At 36.3% G+C, this 13341-nt stretch overlaps 1 long non-coding RNA gene across 1 annotated transcript in view; it reads right to left on the minus strand.

Annotated features, from left to right (window-relative positions):
• The window catches only part of LOC149221684 (uncharacterized), a 104599-nt gene extending 91258 nt beyond the window's left edge, over positions 1-13341 (minus strand). The window contains exons 1-2 of the long non-coding RNA XR_016248871.1: positions 13195-13341; positions 12833-13002 (exon numbers count right to left, since the gene is read on the minus strand). This is a non-coding gene — a long non-coding RNA (uncharacterized LOC149221684). The remainder of the gene's footprint in view (positions 1-12832; positions 13003-13194) is intronic.

Here is a 13341-nt window from a genome sequence, read left to right on the forward strand (position 1 = left end):
CCTTGACAATATCAAGGGCGAGTTGGTAGACAGTGCAAGGAATAGATTGGCGGAGAAAGATAAAGTGTTACTGTCCAATTCATGTTGGCAGAAGGCTTACAGTCAATTGTTTTCCTGTAAACATATCATGCATGATGAGGAGAATAAATCAAGACTCGCATGGTATATGTCTAACTGCTTTTAGAGAAAATCTAACAGGCACCCACTTTCACAATGTCCCACTTCAACTCTTATGCTCAACTGTCTCAAGGGATTAGATGATTATGCCCACAAAGTGTACTTGGCCTTCTTCATCAACACAAATGCTATGTGCCATCATTTGCAGAGCAATGCATTCAAGCAAGATACATAAAGGATTGTGAATGAGTTGAAGTCGTCCACTCACCGGGTAGTGAACAAATTGGATAAAATAGAGTAGCAGTTAGATTCTATGTTCGAGTACTCTAATGAAAACCATAATTCCCTAGACTCTATTGATTCTCAAGCAGAACTACTGGCTCAAATTTAAAGGTTGTAGAAAATAAAATCATAAATGTTATAGATCAGTGCAATTCCATTTTTTTGAGCAATCTCATCATATAATTGGCACTCAATTTAAGTTGCAATAGAAATAGTTTGATATGCAGAATATTGTGGATACTAGTATGGTTGAGCTTCAAAAGTTATATGTAAGATTAGAAGAAGACATAGGGTTCCTTCAAAAATTAACTTCACAAGCACAAAAGCAAATCACTGGAGTGGGTAGCACTATATCATCTCAATTAGACAATATTCAAAATAAAACGGATGATATTGGCAACGTAGTGACTTTTTCATTGGGTCAACAGAAATTGTTACTAGATGTCATTGGAAAATGTCTAGATTACAGATATGGTGCTTTCTATGACCACTTGATAACTGTCAATCTTCCTTTTCTTGTGAATCTGCTTCTTGATGGGCTTTTCTTTTCCTATTGTAATTCCATTGTTTCTAGGACAACATAAGGGTCTTCATCATCATAGTTATTAAGTAAATTCTTGAGTAAATTCCTCAAGCAATGATATGGTTGTTGTGGTGTTAGTTCCCTCATGGGCTAGTCTTAGGTCAGCTTTTGTTTTCTAGTTCTAGGTTGTTCCAAACTGTGGGCTAGCTCTACATCTGTGTCAGTCATTGTAAAATGAGGTTCAACAACTTCATGGCAACCTTGCTTCCCTGACATGCCACATAATCCAAGCCATTTGTCCAAGTTACCTGCAATTTTTCCAATGTTGCATTAATCGTTATCAAATTAAATCGGCACGGGGAAAAAATCGGAAAAAATCAGAATTATCGGAAAAAATCGGGAAAAAATCGTTTGGTACAAAAATTTTCATTTTTTTTATTTTTTTTCAATTTTTTTAATATCTAAACCATCTACAACATAAAATAAATATATTGACACATAAATATGATAAAAAAAACTAATATATAAGATGTTTAATATCATTTCTAGCGCCAAAATCACACATAACATTGAATCATGTCCTGAATAGTAAGTCCTGACTCCTAAGTCCCAACTCAGCCTCAAAATATCAACAAAAAATATGATAATGTATCTCATCATGTCATAATTTCATATACAATAAAATGAAAGTCTAATCCTATTGATTTCCTCTGCCCCTCTTGCGAGAAAATGCCACAGCTTTCCCTTTCCCTCTAGATGTAGATGCTGGTGCCCATGCTGGTGGAGATGGCAGTGGAGTCTGATGTGCTCTAGAAGCTGAAAAACTAGAAGTAGGAGCTATAGGAGGTAGACCACGTCCTCTATTGGTGGCAGTGGTAGCCCGGGCAGGCGGTGTCACCTCCTCCTCCTGTTCCTCCTCCTACTCCTCCTGCTCCTCCTCCTCCTCCCCCTCCACTACATCCTGCACTAACCAATCATCAGCAGAATCCATGAGAGGCCTCTCGGCCTCAACCCTCCATGCAGCAGTGGTGTCAATCCCATCCAATGAGATGGCATCCACATCAGGTGTCCTCTTAAGTTGTCTCACCCACAATCAAAGATTGTTGTAGGCGTAGACCATGTCATTAAGTCGTTGGGACTCTAACCTGTACAAAGATCATGAAATAATAATTAATAATTATAAAAAAAAATATTGTTTAATGAATTCAAAAATTTATTTGGAAATTTTCAATATTTTAAATGTTTAAGTGTTAACCTGTTGCGCTTCTTGTTGTGTATTTTTTCAAATACACTCTAGTTGCGCTCACATCCTGAGGAGCTGCATGTTTGGCTGAGGATGCGAATGGCAAGCTTTTGCAGAAGGGGTACCCTACCACCATACATTTTCCACCATGCATCTACAACAAAATTACAAATAAACACAAGAAAAAAATGGAATTTGAAGAGACAATGAAATTTGAAACAAAGTTACAAACTAAAAAATACCTGGAATTTTAATCATCCTATCAGTGATAGCCATCTCAAAGCCAAATGTGCCGCCTGCCATCCTATATGTCTCAATTTTTTTAGAGATCTCTATACGTTGTTCTGGAGATCGCACCATCTTTTGGACACAGGATAAGAATCCATCGATGATCTCAGCATCAAAATCAAACCCACATGCATAAGAAAATGCAGGGTTCAGGAAAAGCCCAGCAACATGAATGGGATGATGGAGTGTGTTGTTCCATCGCTCATCAATCACTCCCCAAGAAGGAGTTGTTTCTGAAACCCATCATCTCCCTTATCATCATAGTAGGCCCCGAATGGCTTCTTTTGCCCTGTCCATGGCTTCATACAAATATCCCATTGCGGGTTTCTCACCATCAACCAACCGAAGAACCTTTACCAAAGGTTCAGTAACGACGCACACCTCCTGCACTCCCACCCAGAAGTCTTCCTGGTATGAAACTAGTCTGCATACGGCATCTCCTTCTGGTTTGCGGCTCATTGGCAAAGCACGCCACTCCTCTGAAAGAAACATTCTCTTCACATCACACATAGAAATCAAGAGGGATTGAAGAGATATGAAACTGGTGGCAAACCGTGTAATGGTGGGGTGCACCAACTCTTTGTTGTTGGTGAATCTTCTCATCAAGTTAAGCACAGATGTATGATTATATATAAATTTTGTAATGCTTTTTGATGAATAAACAATATCTTTGACAAAGGGAATTTTCCCTATGTCCTCTAATATCAAATCAATACAATGGGAAGCACAAGGTGTCCAAAATAAAGTAGGATGCATGTCCATATGCATCCTACCAGCAGCAACATAATTTGTAGCGTTGTCCGTTATGACTTGGACAACATGTTGTTCACCCACCTCCAAAATAAACACATCCAGCAAATCACATAAAGTTTTGCATCTTTGATTTGTGCAGATGCATCAACAGATTTGATAAACATAGTCCCCTTGGGACAACTAACCAAGAAGTTTATAAGGTTTCTTCCCTTTTGGTCAGTCCAACCATATGACATAATATTGCATCCTGTTTGTGCCCATGATGCCCTAAAATCCTCCAATCTTTGGGTTCAGTCACGCTTTTCATTTTGAAGAATCTGGCCTCTGAAATCATGATAAGAAGGGATTTTGTACCCTGGGCCAACATTGGCAATAGCATAAACAGTAGGTTGGAAAAATGGATTATTCCTTATAATGCTGAAAGGAATATCACTCCAAAGGAGAAATTTTGCCAACAACTTGTCAGCTTGTTCTTTCTCAGTTCTTTTTAGCATTGAATTGATAGATGGCTATGAACCAGGTGTGGTTCGAGGAACAAAAAATGATGATGCAACTACCGGATTGGCTGATGCTGCAGTAGAACCAGTGCCACTTGGCCCACTTCCTTCAGCTGACCTTTTTAGTTGCCTTTTGAGTTCTTCTTTGGCCACTCTATTCTTCTCTAAAGTTTCCAATGCTCTCATGGCTCTTTGGATAAGTTCAAGAGTTGTATTTATACAAGGCTCCACATCATGTCCAAGGATTTTTGCAAGGTCAAACTTCAACCTGTACATTGCCCCGGACATAGGGTGGCCACACAACTTGCAACTCAAGTTTACTCTATCATTCGGAGAATCAGGTACACCATATTCCCAGAAAGGATCCAATTTCCTTGGCATGTTTGTTTTTGAACTTTGAAGTTGCAAACTTGAAGTCTTGAATGGTGTGTTGGTGCATTTGTGAACCTATGGGAAAATAAGGATTAGGATTACAATTTAGCATTTACAAAATTACAAGTTACAAATTTACAAATTACAATTTAGTATTTTAATTTTTAATTTTTACATTGATGATTGTACAATGAAAATCCAAGTTACCCGTAACCCAACCTAAAACAACCATTCCAAAGTTCAAAGTTTCAAACACAAATTACCCAACCATTCCAAACCCAAGTTACCCAACCAAATGGCAAAAACAATGAAAAAAACATAAACAATGTTTTAAAAAAATGAAAACAAAAAAAAAAAATGGTTCCCATAGTCATACGAAGTTACCCAACCCAAAACAATGAAGAAATACAAAAAAATCTTTAAAAACAATGAAAACAAAAGAAAAATGGTGCCCATACCAAGTTTCCCAACCAAAAACAATGAAAAACATACAAAAACAATGTTTTTAAACAATGAAAACAAAAAAAAATTAATCCACATACCGTTTCTATGGAGAAATCGGTGGTCTCCTCTTGATTTCCTCCTCTAAGCACTTAGATTTGGCAAAAAACCCTCTTCAGCTTGGTCTCCAAGAGCTCCTCCTCCCTCCGCACACGACTCTCCAAATGAGCTCATGAAAAAACCCAAAAAAAATGTTATAAAACTATGTTGTCGTGACCCCCTGTGATTTTTTAAGTTTTTATCGCGATTTTTTCGTTTTTATCCGGATTTTTTCAATAAAAATCGGCAAAAAAAAAATCCGGCAATTTTTTCGTTTAATTATTGCGATTTTATCGGCAAAGGGAAAAAATCGCGATTTTTTCATTTTATCGCGATTTTCACAACACTGATTTTTTCCACCCCTGTAGATGATTGTCCCATAATCCATTTCAAGCTCATTTGTCACTTGGATTTTCACAGGCTCTGGAACCTACTTAAGAAAATTTTGCTTGATCCTCTCTATGTCTACAGTGGGTTGCTTTCTGACGTAAATCAAATTGTATTCCCTAGCCTGTCTGCAATCATTCTCCTTCAGGAATTTATGGTGGAAATAGTGCCAAGTTAACCTTTGCTGTTTAAAATGATTGAAAATATTTTTGTGAGGGTTGTGTACTTTAATAGGCCAAGTTGTGGCTTGAGGAAATCCATTTCATCTTCCTACACTAATGCTATCAAAAATACCAACAATGTGAAGGCACCTATGAGGAGAGGGTACATTGGGAATAAGCCTTCCTTGTTCTCCTTTAGTTTGGCGTTGCTCTCAAACTTCACTGTTAATATGCTATTTCCAGATTTTAGTCAGAATCAATTCTTATAAAATTATTTTCCACTTCAATTATAGTTATTACGCTATCATATGGTGATTGTAAATCAAAAGTATTAGTAAATATTGCATTATCATTTGTGGACTTTATGAAGTCAAATTTGTTTCTAATGTGGTCATGGATGGGGCCTAGTCTTTGATCATAATATGTTAAGAATACCCTCACTGTGTCAGGCTCCTATACAATGTTACAAACTTGGCCAACTCAGAATGAGTGATATTATTTAGCTGTGAAGTCTTGCTTCTTCTTCTCATTATACTGTCTTAGTAGATCCATAACATCTCTTGATGGCAAAGACCTGTTCTCATTCTGAAACATCGATATCTTGTGAGGCTCTGCCATCTCCAAGGCTTTCTTAAAGTATTTGTAATTGTCCGAAGACAAAGCATCCAAGGATTCTAATGTATATAACGAGAAAACTAAACCTGTCTCATGTTGGAGGATATGAAACTAGTTTCATTTCAACTAAGCAGAATTACACTGGTAGGAACGAGCTTGTATATTTTTGGCCAGTCGGAAATCTTATCTAGTAGCTGCTTCATCTTTTCCATATTAGTCACCAAACATTCACACAACTCTTTCACCACTGTCATGCTAGAAAATAGATATTTTCACACATTAATGCGTTGATAGAAATCATGGATTAGAGGCACAACTTAGTCTTCACACAAGAGAGAAAATGTGACAAATTCAGGTAGTCTATCCTTTGAAGTTTGTAGTATTCTACATGATTTTCCAACTTGGATATCATTCTTAAGTTGTCTAATTTCCTTTGTGGACTTAAATATAAACTTTCTAAAATCTTGAGTAGTAGTCATCCTTGCTATAGCTAAAGCTACTGGTGTTTCATGGCATATGTCTACATTATAGATTTGGTGCTTTCTATGACCACTTGATAACTGCCAGTGTTCCTTTTTTTGTGAGTCTGCTTCTCGATGGATTTTCTTTTCCTGTTGTACTTGCACTGTTTCTAGGAAAACAAAAAGGTATTCATCATCATAGTTATTAAGTAAATTCTTGAGTAATTCCTCAAGAAATGGTATGGTTGTTGTGGTGTTAGTTCCCTCATGGGCTAGTCTTAGGTCAGCTTTTGTTTTCTGGTTCTAGGTTCTTCCAAACTATGGGCTAGCTCTGCATCTATGTCAGTTATTGTAAAATGAGGTTCAACAACTTCATGGAAACCTTTCTTCCCTGACATGCCACATAATCCAAGCCATTTGTCCAAGTTACCTGCATTTTTTCCACACCTGTAGATGATTGTTCCATAATCCATTTCAAGCTCATTTGTCACTTGGATTTTCACAGGCTCTGGAACCTATTTAAGAAAATTTTGCTTGATCCTATATGTGTATATTGCTTGTTTCTTTATCACATAAATCGAATTGTATTCCCTAACCCGTCTGCAATCATTCTCCTTCGTGAATTTATGGTGGAAATAGGGCCAAGTTAACCTTTGCTGTTTAAAATGATTGCAAATATTTATGTTATGGTTGTGCACTTTAAAAGGCCAAGTTGCGGCTTGAGGAAATCCATTTCATCTTCCTACACTAATGTTGCCAAAAATACCAACAATGTGAAGGCACCTATGAGGAGAGAGTACATTGGGAATAAGCCTTCCTTGTTCTTCGTTAGTTTGACATTGCTCTCAAACTTCACGATTTGATATGCTATTTCCATATTTTAGTAAGAGTCAATTCTTATAGAATTATTGTCCACTTCAATTATAGTTATTACGCTTTCATATGGTTATTGGAAATCAAAAGTATTAGTAAATATTGCATTATCATTTGTGGACTTTATGAAGTCAAATTTGTTTCTAATGTGGTCATGGATGGGGCCTAGTCTTTGATCATAATATGTTAAGAATACCCTTGTTGTCTTAGGCTCCTATATAATGCTACAAACTTGGCCGACTCAGAATGAGTGATGTTCTTTAGCTATGAAGTCTTTCTTCTTCTTCTCATTATACTGTCTTAGCTGATCCATAACATCTCTTGACGGCAAAGACCTATTCTCATTCTGAAACATTGATATCCTATGAGGCTCTGCCATCTCTAAGGCTTCCTTCAAGTATTATTAATTGTCCCAAGATAAAGCATCAAAGGCTTCTAATGTATATAACTAGAAAACTCAACCTACCTCATGTTGGAGGATATGAAATTGGTTTCATTACAACGAAGAAGAATTACACTGGTAGGAACGAGCTTGTATATTTTTGGCCAGTCGGAAATCTTATCCAATAACTGCTTCATCTTTTCCATATTATCCACTAACCATTCATACAACTCTTTCACCAATGTCATGCTGGAAAACATATATTTGCACACATTAATGCGTTGATAGAAATCATGGATCAGAGGCACAACTTAGTCTTCACACATGTGAGAAAATGTGACAAATTCAGTTAGTCTATTCTTTGAAGTTTTGTAGTATTCTACATGATTTTACAACTTGGCTATCATTCTTAAGTTGTCTAATTTACTTTGTGGTATTAAATATAAAATTTCTCAAAGCTTGAGTTGCAGTCATCCCTGCTATAGCTAAAGCTACTGGTGTTTCATGGTAGATGTCTACATTATAAATTTGGTGCTTTCTATGACCACTTGATAATTGCCAGTCTTCCTTTTCTTGTGAGTCTACTTCTCGATGGATTTTCTTTTCCTGTTGTACTTGCATTGTTTCTAGGACAACAAAAAAGTCTTCATTATCATGGTTATTAAGTAAATTATTGAGTAATTCCTCAAGCAATGATATGGTTGTTGTGGTGTTAGTTCCCTCATGGGCTAGTCATAGGTCATCTTTTGTTTTCTAGTTCTAGATTCTTCCAAACTGTGGGATAGCTCTGCATCTATGTCAGTCATTGTAAAATGAGGTTCAATAACTTCATGGCAACCTTGCTTCCCTAGGATGCCACATAATACAAGCCATTTTTCCAAGTTACCTGCATTTTTGCCACCCCTGTAGATGATTATTCCATAATCCATTTCAAGCTCATTTGTCACTTGGATTTTGACAGGCTTTGGAACCTACATAAGAATTTTTTTCTTGATCCTCTCTGTGTCTACTGCCTGTTTCTTTCTAATGTAAATTGAATTGTATTCCCTAGCCCATCTATAATAATTCTCCTTCGGGAATTTATGGTGGAAATAGGGCCAAGTTAACCTTTGTTGTTTAAAATGATTGAAAATATTTCTGTGAGGGTTGTGTACTTTAAAAGGCCAAGTTGCGTCTTGAGGAAATCCATTTCATCTTCCTACACTAATGTTGTCGAAAGTACTAGTAATGTGAAGGCACCTATGAGGAGAGGGTACATTGGGAATCATCCTTCCTTGTTCTCCTTTAGTTTCACGTTGCTCTCAAACTTCATTGTTTGATATGCTATTTCCAGATTTCAGTCAGAATCAATTCTTATAAAATTATTTTCCACTTCAATTATAGTTATTATGCTTTCATATGGTGATTGTAAATCAAAAGTATTAGTAAATATTGCATTATAATTTGTGGACTTTATGAAGTCAAATTTGTTTCTAATGTGGTCATGGATGGGGCCTAGTATTCATACTCTATGTACTCTATGTATATCCTGTGAGGCTCTGCCATCTCCAAGGCTTCCTTCAAGTATTTGTAATTGTCCCACGACAAAGAATCCAAGGCTTCTAATGTATATAATGAGAAAAATCAACCTGTCTCATGTTGGAGGATATGAAATTGGTTTCATTTCAGCTAAGCAGAATTACACTGGTAGGAACGAGCTTGTATATTTTTGGCGAGTCAAAAATCATATCCAGTAGCTGCTTCATCTTTTCCATATTAGACACCAACCATTCATAAAACCCTTTCACCACTTTCATGCTAGAAAATATATATTTTCACACGTTAATGCCTTGATAGAAATCATGGATCAGAGGCACAACTTAGTCTTCACACATGAGAGAAAATGTGACAAATTCAGTTAGTCTATCCTTTGAAGTTTTGTAGTATTCTACATGATTTTCCAACTTGGCTATCATTCTTAAGTTATCTAATTTCCTTTGTGGGCTTAAATATAAACTTTCTCAAAGCTTGAGTTGTAGTCATCCCTGCTATAGCTAAAACTATTGGTGTTTCATGGCAGATGTCTACATTATAGATTTGGTGCTTTCTATGACCACTTGATAACTGCCAGTCTTTCTTTTCTTGTGAGTCTACTTCTTGATGGATTTTATTTTCTTGTTGTACTTGCATTGTTTCTAGGATAGTAGAAAGGTCTTCATCATCATAGTTATTAGGTAAATTCTTGACTAATTCCTCAATCAATGATATATTGGTTGTTGTGGTGTTAGTTCCCTCATGGGCTAGTCTTAGGCCAGCTTTTGTTTTTTGGTTCTAGGTTCTTCCAAACTGTTGGCTAGCTCTTCATCTATGTCGGTCATTGTAAAATGAGGTTAAAAAACTTCATGGAAACCTTGCTTCCTTGGCATGCCACAGAATCCAAGCCATTTGTCCAAGTTACCTGAATTTTTTCCACCTCTGCAGATGATTGTCCCATAATCCATTTCAAGCTCATTTGTCACTTGGATTTACACAAGCTGTGGAACCTACTTAAGAAAATTTTGCTTGATCCTCTCTGTGTCTACTTCCTGTTTCTTTCTGATGTAAATCGAATTGTATTCCCTAGCCCGTCTGTAATAATTCTCCTTTGGGCATTTATGGTGGAAATAGGGCGAATTTAACCTTTGATATTTAAAATGATTGCAAATATTTCTGTGAGGGTTGTGTACTTTAAAAGGCCAAGTTGTGGCTTGAGGAAATCCAATTCATTTTCCTACACTAATGTTGTCAAAAATACTAGCAATGTGAAGGCACCTATGAGGAGAGGGTACATTGGGAGTAAGCCTTCCTTTTTCTCCTTTAGTTTCACATTGCTCTCAAACTTCACTGTTTGATATGCTATTTCCATATTTTAGTAAGAATCAATTCTTATAAAATTATTGTCCACTTCAATTATAGTTATTACACTTTCATATGGTGATTGTAAATCAAAATTATTAGTAAATATTACATTATAATTTGTTGACTTTATGAAGTCAAATTTGTTTCTAATGTGGTCATGGATTGGGCCTAGTCTTTGATCATAATATGTTAAGAATACCCTCGTTGTGTTAGGCTCCTGTACAATGTTACAAACTTGGCAAACTCGGAATGAGTGATATTATTTAGCTATGAAGTCTTGCTGCTCTTCTCATTATACTGTCTTAGCAGATCCATAACATCTCTTGATGGAAAAGACCTGTTCGCATTCTGAAACATCGATGTCCTATGAGGCTCTGCCATCTCCAAGGCTTCCTTCAAGTATTTGTAATTATCCCATGATAAAGCATCCAAGGCTTCTAATGTATATAATGGGAAAACGCAACCTGCCTCATGTTGGAAGATATGAGACTAGTTTCATTTCAGCTAAGTAGAATTACATTGGTAGGAACAAGCTTGTTTATTTTTGGCCAGTCAGAAATCTTACCCAGTAGCTGCTTCATCTTTTCCATATTAGACACCAACCATTCATACAACTCTTTCACCACTTTCATGCTAGAAAATATATATTTTCACACATTAATTCATTGATAGAAATCATGGATCAGAGGCACAACTTAGTCTTCACACATGAGAGAAAATGTGACAAATTTAGTTAGTCTATCCTTTGAAGTTTTGCAGTATTCTACATGATTTTCCAACTTGGCTATCATTCTTAAGTTGTCTAATTTCCTTTGTGGGCTTAAATATAAACTTTCTCAAAGCTTGATTTGTATTCATCCGTGCTATAGCTAAAGCCACTGGTGTTTCATGGCAGATGTTTACATAATAGATTTGGTGCTTTCTATGATCACTTGATAACTGCCAGTCTTTCTTTTCTTGTGAGTTTGCTTCTCGATGGATTTTATTTTCCTATTGTACTTGCATTGTTTCTAGGACAACAGAAAGGTATTCATCATCATAGTTATTAGGTAAATTCTTGAGTAATTCCTCAAGCAATGATATGGTTGTTGTGTTGTTAGTTCCCTCATGGGCTAGTCTTAGGTCAACTTTTGTTTTCTAGTTGTAGGTTCTTCCAAACTGTGGGCTAGCTCTGCATCTGTGTCGGTCATTGTAAAATGAGGTTCAAAAACTTCATGGAAACCTTACTTCTATAGCATGCCACAGAATCCAAGCCATTTGTCCAAGTTACCTGAATTTTTTCCACCCCTGCAGATGATTGTCCCATAATCCATTTCAAGCTCATTTATCACTTGGATTGCATAGGCCCTGGAACTTACTTAAGAAAATTTTGCTTGATCCTCTCTGTGTCTACTACCTATTTCTTTCTGGCATAAATCAAATTGTATTCCTAGCCCATCTGCAATCATTATCCTTCGGGAATTTATGGTGGAAATAGGGCCAGGTTAACCTTTGCTATTTAAAATGATTGCAAATATTTTTGTGAGAGTTGTGTACTTTAAAGGGACAACTTACGGCTTGAGGAAATCCATTTCATATTCCTACACTAATGTTGTTGAAAATACCAGCAATGTGAAGGCACCTATGAGGAGAGGGTACATTGGTAATAAGCCTTCCTTGTTCTCCTTTAGTTTGATGTTGCTCTCAAACTTCACTGTTTGATATGCTATTTCCAGATTTTAGTCAGAATCAATTCTTATAAAATTATTGTCCACTTCAATTATAGTTATTACTTATTTCTTGTTTTGTTTTGGCATCATTTTCCATGATAGTTTCTAGAAGGTACAGGAAGATTTAGGCTCAACATTGAATCCAATTTATCACTTATAAACCTTTTTGTTCAGCAGATCAAGATCTGGAATGGTAAAAATGTGATTAATATTATATATACATGTGATAGTATTTAGTGCAAGGAAAACCTAACACACAAATGTGTTGACATTTTGGTGGAACTGACCTATAATTGTTCTTGAAGATGATGAACAAGCAAAGTAGGATTGGCTATTCAATAAAAATATAATTTGATAGGAACAGGGCCGACTTGTGAAAGTGTAAAAATTGGGATGGTTTGAAGGGGTTGATCCCTTTGAAAAGTACTTCTATGCAAACTAGATTCCTGGAAAGTGTTCATGTCTAAATGTTAGTGACATCTCAACACATTTACCAATTTTGAGAGCTTTTGTAGGAAGGAAACAAGGTGTGTAGAGAATTTAGGTCGGTGGGTCTTGTAGTTTGTGAGAAAGAGTGAGTAGATCACAAAGTATTTTCTTATTTCACTACTTGTAGAATATCTACAATCTTTTAAAAGTAATTTCTACTTATCATTCATACCTCTTTTAAAGTAAATTCCACTAATTTTCATAATTTTAAGGAGTTTCATGGATCCATAAATAGAGAATGAACAAATGGAATAGGAGCTTACTAATGGCGACATCACCATCAAGGCTCTAAAGAATCTTGTAAATTCCCTTGGAGCTGACTAAGGAGTGAAGGATTCTTGCAACAGTCCTAGCGGCCATAATGTTGGACTTCTGAACATTTAAGCCTCTTACTCGGGTCTTCTACTCCTCCTTTACTATGATAAATGGCCTCCTGAACTCATCAAATGCCAATGTCATCCATGCAAACAGTAACATAATGCATCACAAAGATTAAATACTAAAAATGCAAGCGCGGCTGTAAAAAAATAATCAATTTTGAATTAGAAACCTGGCGTGCATGTACTCTTTGTGTGGAAGACAAAATGCAGGGTGAAAATGTATTGAAGTTACAAATGGAACATACCTTGGTGCCATCAATATACTGAAGCTCCGATGGTGGGGATCGATACTGGGTCTACTACTGGTAAAATCCTCATTGGTAACTCTCTACAATCTCATTTCGGCTCCTGCATTTTGAAAATTGAACAATTCTGAAGGTAAATGAATTAAT

This window comes from Pinus tabuliformis, chromosome Q (genome assembly GCF_031772625.1).
Source record: "Pinus tabuliformis cultivar Carrire ecotype Pingquan chromosome Q, CPIR1, whole genome shotgun sequence".
NCBI classification, from domain to species: domain Eukaryota; kingdom Viridiplantae; phylum Streptophyta; class Pinopsida; order Pinales; family Pinaceae; genus Pinus; species Pinus tabuliformis.